We start from the raw sequence: 12,089 nt of genomic DNA on the forward strand, positions 1-12,089 counted from the left end.
TTGCCAACTTTCCACCCGTATGCATGGTTTACCGATGCTCAATGTTTTTAAATAAAATGCATATTTTTTGTCTGCAAGGGACTTATGCATTAGTTTTTTTTTACCGTGAAACTTTAAGTTAGAAAGTTGAACACGAACCGGTAAGGTTCTACATGTAAGGGTTAACATGACGTGAACCCTCAACCCGCAAAAAAAAAAAAAAATTAAAAACAACCGTGGAACATAATTTAAACTAATTGTCGTTAGCATGACTAATGTGAAATTTACCTCTCCTGTCATCAAAGTTGTAGTCAATGCCACGAGTTGTGAGTTCTGCATATGCTGTGTCCACTTTATTTACAATGTAGCAAGACATTTCTACAATACATGTAAATGAAAAGGTATAATCTATCCATTAAAATTTACCAAATGGTAACCCTGATGATCTTTAAAATAAAAAAAAGTTGATAATTGAACCACGAAAGCGAGGCCAAGGTCAGGCGACCCCTGTGAAATTAATTGAATACCTTGAACACATATTGTTGACAAATAGCTCATATAAACTGAATCAAGGAGCTTGATGGCTATGAGGAAAAATATAGTCATTGTTTCCATTTGTACAAGTATTTACTTCCCAAAAAATAATTAAACTGCACATGTATTTGCAATTTGATTCAATTTGAATATAGTTTTTCAGCTATGAAAATAATATAAAAAATGTCAACCTGCTTGGTACAGTATATATATACAGATGACTAAAATAATTCTTGTGTTTAAGTTTTGTTCTACATTTACATCATCCTTGGAAGTTCAAAGGCAATCATTTTACAAGTATTCCTTCTGAATTTTCTTATCAATCTCACATACATTGTACACAGTGCCAGTGGTTGTGTTATTGTGCTATGGTCATTTTTTGTATTGTCTTTCATTTTTGCTTATGTGCTTTGTCTATATGCCATTTTGTTCTTCTTTGTTGACATATTTGTTTGTTTTTATAGTGATTAAGATTATAACACAACGTTGACTGCTGTATCCCTGTATTTGACATTTTTACCTATTATGTCTGTTGGTTTTGTTCACACATTGTTGTCAATATAATGGAATTTTATGCGACTGTCATACAAGTGAGAGGTTTAGCTAGCTATAAAACCAGGTTTAATCCACCATTTTCTACATAAGGAAATGCCTGTACCAAGTCAGAAATATGACAGTTGTTTTCCATTCGTTAGATGTGTTTGAGCTTTTGATTTTGCCATTTGATAAGGGACTTTCCGTTTTGAATTTTCCTTGGAGTTCGGTATTTTTGTTATTTTACTTTTTAGCTCACATTTCAGAAAAAACTATGGTCATCCTGTCCTGGGTTTGATTTCACAAAGTCGTGCGTTTCTCAGACTATTTATGACGCATTTACACTAAATCTGTTGGATGTGTACTGATTGATACTTTAGCCTGGGAGAACATGGTTTATTTATTAGTTATAATTGGCTTTGAACTAGCTTTCAGTAACTGCGAGGACTCTTATATCTATGCTTTGTTTTTTGTGTTAGTTGTTTTTTTGCGTCGTACTGATCTTTTGAGTTAAGCCTATTGAAACTAATGTTTACAGTTGTTCTTATGTTGTGCTGTTGCACCACTGTCCTAGGTTAAGGGTGGGTTGAGCGCTCACAAACATGTTTAACCCCGCATATGTGCCTGTCCCAAGTCAGCTGCAGCCTGTAGTACAGAGGTTTTCGTTGGTTTCAACTTCATGGCTGTCATATTTGTTTTTAGAAATCGTTTTGTTATAAATTAGGCCGTTAGTTTACTCGTTTGAATTGTTTCACATTTTTTGTTCATGGCAGGGCCTTTTATAGTAAGTAGGCTGGCATCCTGACCCAATCAAATACTTCGTCGAGCAGTGAACCAGGATCCCAGGCTACTTTTATAGCCGCCGACTTTACATACAGTATCATCGGGTTTTTCCCTCATTGTTGAAGGCCGTACGGTGACCTATAATTGCTTATATCCACGGTGAATAGTTGTATCATTGGCAGTCATGCCACATCTCCTTATTTTTTATTGATGCTATCGGATGTGCATGGTATTGGCAATATTATATCTCAGATCAACACTTGATCATGACCGGCTTTGAAAATCAACAGAAATCTGTCAACGCGATCTTGAGAATCAACAGGGGTCAAAGCGACCTTGAAAATCAATAGCGGTCAAAAGTTTAAAAAAGTCAACATTGATTTGTAAAAAAAAATGGGTTCTTGTACGTTATTGAAAATAGTAGATTGATGTTTTCATTTAAACTTTATATAAATTGTTTGTCTTAAGAATAACAGTCGATCACTATTTTACTTACCTGCATATATTGTTTACCAAATAGGTTTCATGTTCTATATAATGACCGTCCTACTTCGAATGAAGTATCATGTACTACGATTAACGGTAAACATATGATATTACTCATCTTGATAACAGTAATGATAATTAATGTTTTTCTCTTTTCATTTGATGATAACGCAGCTAAGAAAACGAATAACGATTCAATATCCATGTTCATCTTATTGTTATGACGGAATGTAAGGGGACGACCATTTGATATTCAGGTGGTGGTGGTGGTGGTGGTGGTGGTGGGGTAGGAGGATTTTGAAAATAAATAACTCAGCCTTGATTATAACAAAAATAAATGGTTTGTTCTGGGGTAGTTTGAAAATAAAAAAACCTGACTTACGATGTATTGAAAATAAATAACTCAGCAGGTATTTTAAGTCATTTTATAATAAATGTTATTCTTAAGTATGAGATGGCACCAGATTCTTCCAAAATTCGTCTTTTTTCATATTTTTTTCGGGAAAAAATTCTCAAATCTTTTAAAAATACAATGTATAAATATTAATGTACTTGAAATGTCTGAAAATGGGTTTTATTTAACTTGAGGTATATTGTCTCAGGAACATTTACCTCCCTTTTATTACAGGGCTGTAATTACATTAAGGCAAACGCCTCATGTAGGAAATTTCAAAAAGAAAAGCTTGTCTTCATATCAAATTGTTTTCACAGCGAGTGTCTTGCAAGAAGCAAGTTCTGTTCACCCTCTAACGTAGCCCCCGTTTTTCAGGATCCATGCATGTTTCTCATTTATTTTTAGTTTTCAGTGATATTTGTCTATTGTTTGTTGTTTTGTGTTTTATCTGTTCCCAGGTTTGTCTTTTGTTCATTGATTGCCTAAAAGTTCTTTATTCTCTTAGTGTTGCATTCCATTTGTAATTAAGTAATTTTTCTTTTAAACTTGAGTTTTATTTTATTTAAGGACTTTTTATCTAATTTTACAAACTTCTTTAAATTTTATCCCAAGTAGGAACTACATCAAGTTGTAATTGAAATGTGTTATAAAAACTTACCTGACATAGTTATATCAATGATAATCAGTCCCCTCTTAAAAAAAAACAAATAATTGACAGGTATGAAAGATTTTCTGCAAGCCAAAACACCACAAAAAAACACAAAAAAAACAACCAGCAGCCACATACTTAACTATGTGAATTACATTTTTTGCTTTATCCTACATATAGGTCTCTTGATGTTGTCCCTAAAAACTAAAAGTCTGACACTGAATCTATATATTTAGCTTTGAGACCAAAATATTGTCGAAAAAATAATTAAAACAGAACTTGTGTTTCAGATTAAGAAAGGATCTGGGAATCTTGCAGATTGCATGATTTTGCATCATTTTTTTATAGCTACTTGGGGCCTTCAGCGGCCTCCAAACCCTTCGCCGAATTTTTTTTGCCTCGCTCCGCTCGGCAAAAATGTTTGCCATTACTTTTAAAAGAGGCTAGTTACAGCCCAGCTTTAATACCTTGTACGTATGCAATATATGCAGTTTGGAATTCAGAAGATTCACTTCCAGCATGTCGAGAGGAGGAGGATTAATTCTGATTTAATGGTACATAATGACTTGACTATACATGTATTATTTATTTAAGAATAAAAAAATGAATTTAAAAATTGTGTGTTTTCAAATATTATAAATATAATTGTGAAAATAAATAATCAGTCCCTTGTTTTAATGAAAATGAAAAATCATGCTTCAACAGTGCAGAAAATAAATAATCTGTCCTTTTAGTCCACAAAAATAAATAACCGATCCAAAACAAATCCTCCTGCCCCCCCCCCCCCCCCCCCCCCCCCCCCCCCCAGAATATCAAATGGTCGTCCCCTAAAGAACGTTGTGTATATGCAACCGTTAAGGGCATACGATACAGTTTTGATCCCACGGTGAACTTTTTGACGAATGTTTGCATACAAGCTATTTTTCACCTAGTCAATTCAAATATGTAATAAAAAACATACCTTCATGTGCTATTTTTAGAGATAAATGGGATAGAAATTTTAGACATTTACTGGACATTTCGGTTTCTTTGACATTTCTATCGTCTGGAAAAACATACCTATTTTTTTTGTTTTAAAAGATAAACGCAAGCGGATTTTTCTAAAAACATCTGGAATATCTTCTCTACATAAGCGTGTTTCGAATTTGTGTAACAATTCTTTGGAAATAATTCATTTTGTCACATTTTCATGATTTTAGTAAAAAAAAAAACCGGCATTTTGGCTGTATATTTATCTGATTTATCATTCATTTCATCGGTGATTTGTTTATAAAATTGGCACAAATAATCTTCATTCATAATCAAGCCAAATGGCATTTTAAACAAGAGGGGTCCATGAACTCGTTTTCAATCAGTCTGAATAATAAAATTCAGTCGAAAAATGAATCTTTTCTCGATATGTCACAGTTTGACGTCGCGAAAATAAAATTTTACATAAGAAACGTCATTACCTCCCCTGTAACTGTATCGTATGCCCTTAAATCGGGGGAGTCGCTGAAACGAACAATACACAGTGGCGGATCCAGAACTTTTCCATAAGGGGGGGGGGGGGGGGGCCGCTCCAGTCATGTTTCAGTGATTCCCTATATAATCAACCAAATTTTTCCCACGAAAAGGGGGGGGGGGGGGGGGTGCGGGCACCCCCCTGGATCCGCCTATGATACAGTAGCGTTTGACAAATGGGAGAGGCCTTTTTTTTTTTTTTTAGCTCACCTGGTCCAAAGGAACAGTATGAGCTTTTGTCATCACTTTGCGTCCGTCATCTGTCGTCCGTTGAGTTTTTCAAAGATCATCTTCTCTGAAACTACAGTGCCAAATTTAATTTAATAAAATTTGGCCACATGCGAAATTTAATGAAATTTGATGCAAAATTTGGCCACAATCCGGCATCATTGGGGTCTCTAGTTTTAAAAATGTGTCCGCTGACCCGCAAACATGGCTAGAAATAGAACATATGGGTAAAAATCAAGTTTTGTCTATTATATTGAAAACCACTATCGATAGAGAAAATGTGACAGGGCCGAAAATATATTTCTTTTCGTTTGAATTAGGGATTCCCCCTGTGTTTTATACTAGTATAGTTATACTATTTATATGTTTAAAACAACTGGTTAGAGCAGTTGTAAAACGGGTTCTTGCTATTTTGGATTTAGATATGTGGATAATATATGCACGTGAAATCCATTGGCAGTTTAAAGGGTGGGGTTCCGTTATACTACTAGTATATAAAGAAAATGTTGAGCTGTCAGGGCTCACAGTAACTACATCGTACAGTTTGTCGTTTGTTGCCATATTTATGAATATGGATCATATGGATATATAAATAGTTTATGTTCATTTACATATAATGACGTGTTGGACAATTTGTTGTATGAAAATGTCAATTTTGATAGTGTAATTAAATTATACATGTATAAGTTATTATGTTATTAAACATTGTTTGCAAGAGAAAAGTTGATGATATATTTTCGTTAAATAATCAAGAATTTTCTAAATATACTGCCGAAATTTACTCAAAGGAACTTACTTTAAACAAATCAAATATATCCTTTCCTAGATTTAGATATTCCAGTTTTACACGGGAAACTCTACACTAAAATTTACGACAAAAGGGACGATTTTTCGTTCCCTATTGTTAATTTTCCTTTTTTGGATGGTGATGTTCCTTTGACACCATCTTACTGTGTTTATATATCACAACTCGTTCGCTATGCCCGTGTCTGTTGTGACGTTCTGGATTTTAATGAACGTTATCTATGTATTACTGGTAGGGATTTCGTTACCACAAATTACTTAAAACCTTTACTAAATTCTTCCATAGATATAAAGATTTGGTTTTGAAGTTTGGTTGTACTTGTAGAAAACTTATTTCAAACGGGATAGCACATCCTCATTTTTACGGAGATGTTGTTTTCCGAGCCCGGAAATTTAGAAACGATCCCGGTAAACTTATCGATCCTTTAAATAAACTTATTCGAAAAGGTTACCAATTCAACACTGTAATTAGATCTTTGAATATTGTTTATATTGGTATTAATATTGATTTTGTTATCAGTAAATTAAAATCAAACTAAATATTATTGTTATATACATATATATGCACATTCATGGCTCTACAATCTGTCGATACCTGTATCTTGGCATTGCACAAGGTCATGTTTTTCTCTGACTGTTTATGACGTCTTTACACTAAATCCATTGGATGTTGGATGTGTACTGATTGATAATTTAGTCTTAGATGCATGATTTTTTTTATTAGTTGTTATTGGCTTTGAACTAGCTGACAGTAACTGCGAGTACTCTCAGATCTGTGCTAAGTGTCTTTTTTGTTGTTGGGGTGTACAATTACCCGTCCACGTCCACTTTGTGTTTTTGTTAGATGTATTTCTTTTTGTATCCATCTGATGAGTTAAGCCTTTTTCAACTGATTTTTATAGTTTGTTCTTATGTTGTACTGTTACACCACTGTCCCAGGTTAGGGGAGGGTTGGCGCCTCCAAACTAGTTTAACCCCACCATATTCTGTGTGTGCCTGTCCCAAGTCAGGAACCTGTAATTCAGTGGTTGTCTATTTCTGTGTTACATATTTGTTTTTCGTTCATTATTTTGTACATAAATTAGGCCGTTAGTTTTCTCGTTTGAATTGTTTTACATTTGTCATTTCGGGGACTTTTATAGCTGACTATGCGGTATGGGCTTTGCTCATTGTTGAAGGCCGTACGGTGACCTATAGTTGTTAATTTCTGTGTCATTTGGTCTATTGTGGAGAGTTGTCTAATTGGCATTCATACCACATCTTCTTTTTAAAGTTACTGCGAGCAACCAAACTATATTAGAGTTTTGTCTTATTTATACTAAGGAATTTAGTAATGAAATATTTTAAATTCGGACGAGCATGGCTAGGGAGAATATACTTTTTAGAATGATGGGATAACCTTCTGTCTATTATCATAAAAACTGTTTAGAATGATGAGATCTACCTTCTGTCTATTATCATCAAAACTGACAGACAATCATTCCATACACCTATTGCTAATGATATCTGAGAAACAGACTTTACCATGAAAACTTAACATTGACAAATGAACCATTGGGGTCAAGGTCAGACAAACACTGTCATGAACATTTTGCTCTATTGCTTATTGTAAATGAGAAAAAGACCAAACCACAAAAACTTTCAATGTTCAATGAATCATGAAAAAAAGGTCAAGGTCTGACAGATGAAACCTGCCAGACAGAAATGTAAACCTTGCAATAATGCAATACACACAATACAGCTGATATATAGCCTTTAGTATCCGAGAAACAGACCAAACCACAAGACCTAAGATTGACTAATGAACCATGAACATGAGGTCAAGATTGGATGAAACCCACCAGGCGGACATGTACACATTACAATCATTCCATACACCAAATATAGTTGACCTTTTACTTATAGAATCTGAGATAAAGACTTTACCATGAAAACTTAACCTAGATCACTGATTCATGAAATGAGGTCAAGGTCATGTGAACCCTCTCTGACAGACACTAGTTATCCCATTATTCATAATAAGTGAGTATTTCACATGACAAAAAATACACTTGTATAAGCAGTCGCTAAACCATTAAGACGAGGTCAAGAACAATGGACATATGACAGACAAAAATTTCGTAACATATCTGCATACAAGGTATAAAGCATCCAGGTAAACTTTACCACGAGACAAATGTATCCGGGGAAAGTACCATACTTTTGAGAAAAAATTGAAGCATCAACTAGTAAATCATTTGGATATCTTCTTCTGGATTTAAACCCAACTATACCAGACTCGAATGGACTGCTTTCTAACGTATTACAGCAACAAACCCCAAAGAGCACTTACGTAATTTCCTACTTCAAATGTTATCAAAACAGACCAGCATTTAGCCATCCCTTATTCCTACGTGGACGATCATAGTAAGCAGATGTATGAAAATATGCCATCTTGTGGCGATTGCGGAGGTGTGCTTGACAGCATACACGATTTACAAAGACAAATCAAGCAATGGTGTCCTGAAAACGATTCTTTGAAAAGGAAAAGAGATGACGAAGGTCGACCTAAATGGGTTGAATGTGATAGTGAAATTGAAAACGGCAATAAAGACGGAAATGAAGGATACAAAACCATATTAAATACAGCTATTGGTACGATAAAAGATATTCGTGAAAAGAAATACGATAAGTATATGAAAGAGGGTATGCATAAGGACGATGCCGTTGAGCAATGCAATAGTAAAATAACCCCTCTTGTTCAAAGTCAGTTTTTAAAAGTTATACTTATTTGTTAAAACTGGTCGTACCTTTGGAGGAAAGTAATGTGCACTCTAACGGATACAACAGATACAGTTAAGTCTGCCTCATATCATGACTTACATCTAGAAATTGACAATGAGGGTCGGTTGAAAACAAAACTTTACGACAAAAGAGATGATTTCAGCTTCCCAATTGTGAACTTTCCATTTCTATGTAGCAACATTCCAGCAGTGCCTGCATACGGAAAATATATCTCCCAGTTGATACGATATTCCATGGCTTGCTTTTCCTATCATGATTTCCTTGAAAGAGGGTTGCTGCTCACAGGGAAGCTATTAAACCAAGAGTGACAAGTGGTGAAGTTCAAATCATCCCTTCGTAAATTTTACAGAAGCCATCACGAGTTGGTTGACCGTTATGGAATATCCCGTTTCACAGATGATAGCGGATATGTTCCAAATGTCGTAAATACAATCCCGTCCCCTTTTCCCCGATGTGACCTATCGAATTAGACTTATTACTGGGTTTGTACTAACATGAGCAACACGACGGGTGCCACATGTGGAGCAGGATCTGCTTACCCTTCCGGATCACATGAGATCACCCCCAGTGTTGGTGGGGTTCGTGTTCCTCAGTCTTTAGTTTTCTATGTTGTGTTTTGTGTACTATTGTTTGTCTGTTTGTCTTTTTCTTTTTTAGTCATGGCGTTGTCAGTTTATTTTCGACTTATGAGTTCGAATGTCCCTTGGTATCTTTCGCCTCTCTCTCTGACATTGTACGACATATCCAGGATGTAGTTGAAGACGATAAAAATTACGAAACTGCAATCCAGCGAATTCTCAGGGAAAATCGGGCATGTCTGCATGGGAGAAATATCTAAAGGACATTTACTTTAATCCGTCAAATCCTGCTAGCTTTTCTGGACCAGGTAAATTTCATAATAATGTACAAAAAGAAGGGAAATACAAACTGAGTAAATATAAAATACGAAAATGGTTAAAAAGCCGGGAGCCATACAGTTTACAACGACCATTTAGAACATAGTAAAGTGATTTCGACCAATGAAATGCAAGAATTTTCACCCTCTTAATGGTGAAGAATGACACAAAACATGTTCTTAGTAACTGATTACCTTATTGTTCTGTAAAACATACAAAAGAGGTCCGTGTAACACTTATCAATTCGAAATTTTAAAAAGTTTTCAAATTTTAGTTTTTTTGGAATTTTGATCAAAGTTTTAAAATATCAAAATTCCAAATTTTTGAAATTTTTTGAAATTTTGAAATTTTCACCAAATAATTAAAATTTTAAAACTCTAAAAATCATTTTAAAATTATTTGATCAAACTTTAAAAGTACTAAACCTAACGTGCAGTTTCGATTATTTCGCTTTTTGAAAGTCAGTTTTTTTAAATTTTTGATTAAGATATCAAAAATAGAAAACGGGCGAAAAGAGAACATACGTATCATTATCGCGTTTGGGGTACCTGTAATGTGCGAAACGGAATAAAAGCGGAGCGAAACGAAAGAAACGAAAAGAAACGAAACAAAATAAAATGAACAGTTACTGTTACTTAAAAGTTAATGTATAGAATAAAATAAGAGGCAGACAGTTGTAAGCGGTGAAAATTGAATAACAAAATAAATATTTCTCAATAGTGGAAATTCATTTTAGAACAAGAAACACGGCTCTGATTATGATCATTCTTAGTTAGGAATAAAAATCACGAAATATATCCAATCATTTTTAATTGCAAAAAAAAAAATAATTTAAAGAAGAAAGCTTTTACTTTAAACAAATTGGACATCACATGAGATAACAGTATCCTGAAATTTTTAAGGTTTTGCATCTATTGAAACAAAACACAATTTTTAAAACTATTTAAACCTGCATCAAACAGATTGATTTACTTTAAAAAATCTCTAACATAAGCTTAACGTTTCAGATAATTAATTAAGATCGACTATTTGGTTTTCCTTGCAGTAAGCCAAATAGTATGGTAGGGTTGAGTATGTATATATTTTCTACTGTACGTTAAGCAATAAAATGGTTCAATACACGTGTATTCCCTCAAATTTGATTTCAGATTTTGTTGTTTTGCTTTACGACTTCTTACTATCTGCAATCATGTCGCAGATGAAATCATTGAACGTATATTTTGAACGATCATCTTTAACTTTTTATCAACTATTTCGGTTCATATAAATCATTGGCCTTCAAATATTCGGCTTTTGAGCGTTCCTGATGAAGGTAAATCCAGAAAAACGCTTCGGACGCATGCAATTTTTAATGTGTTGTTTTAATTTTTTATCGATTGCATGACGATCATATATTGCCTTTTATCATTGATTTCAGTTCTAAGTATTGGTACGGTAGGAATACTGAATCCATGGTGTCGCAATTAACGTTGTGCTAGCCTCGAAAGTGGGAGGTTGTTGTCTATTTTACACTGCTCCCGCTATACACGCTGAATTTAAGAGTAAGATCAAATATTAGTAGCTTAGAGCCAGGATAATGTTAAAAGGTAGAACGTTAACATCCAACTCAGCGTGCTGGTCTTGTAAAAGCTGAATACATTCGTACCATATAAACATATAACATAAACATTATTTTCAGCCTGAATATGTATGTAATAGTTGCCGCTGTACATTAAGCGCCCATCTATCCATGTGTCGGCATTTTGATAAAATGCGTGCCGTCATTTTAGTATATGAGCAACACTATGTTAATTTTTAAATGATTAGTTGTAAACGCGATAATGATACGTATGTTCTCTTTTCGCCCGTTTTCTATTTTTAATATCTTAATAAAAAATAAAAAAAATAAAACTTTCAAAAAGCGAAATAATCGAAACTGCACGTTAGGTTTAGTACTTTTAAAGTTTGATCAAATATCTAAATTATCAAATTTTAAAATGATTTTTAGAGTTTTAAAATTTTAATTATTTGGTGAAAATTTCAAAATTTCAAAAATTTTCAAAAATTTGGAATTTTGATATTTTATAACTTTGATCAAAATTCCAAAAAAATAAAATTTGAAAACTTTAAAATTTTGAATTGATAAGTGTTACACGGACCAAAAGACCATTTACTGTAGCCAAATATTTCCTTGGGACATTTGGTCAGGAAAGTGTGTTGAAAGAAGATTTTATGACCTCTGGCTTTTTGAATAGACATTAATTATTTGTATAGAACGTAACCGTGATGAATAAATTTTTAATACATAAGTAGTTCAAATTTCCAAACAATATTTCTTTCCATTTTTAATAATTACAATTCTGTTTATAGAATTTGGCACATTTATTGTCATTGTATAGTCATCATTTTCTTTGTTTTCGCTTTTATTTTGATAATTCTTGGGAACCGACAAGTCATTTTCCTTCTTTATATATTTATTGACGGAAGGCGGCTGTAATGCCTTGCTAACATTCTCTTGTAATGCTTCCAACGGACG

The sequence above is a fragment of the Mytilus californianus genome, unplaced genomic scaffold, assembly GCF_021869535.1.
Source record: "Mytilus californianus isolate M0D057914Y unplaced genomic scaffold, xbMytCali1.0.p SCAF_2, whole genome shotgun sequence".
Lineage (NCBI taxonomy): Eukaryota > Metazoa > Mollusca > Bivalvia > Mytilida > Mytilidae > Mytilus > Mytilus californianus.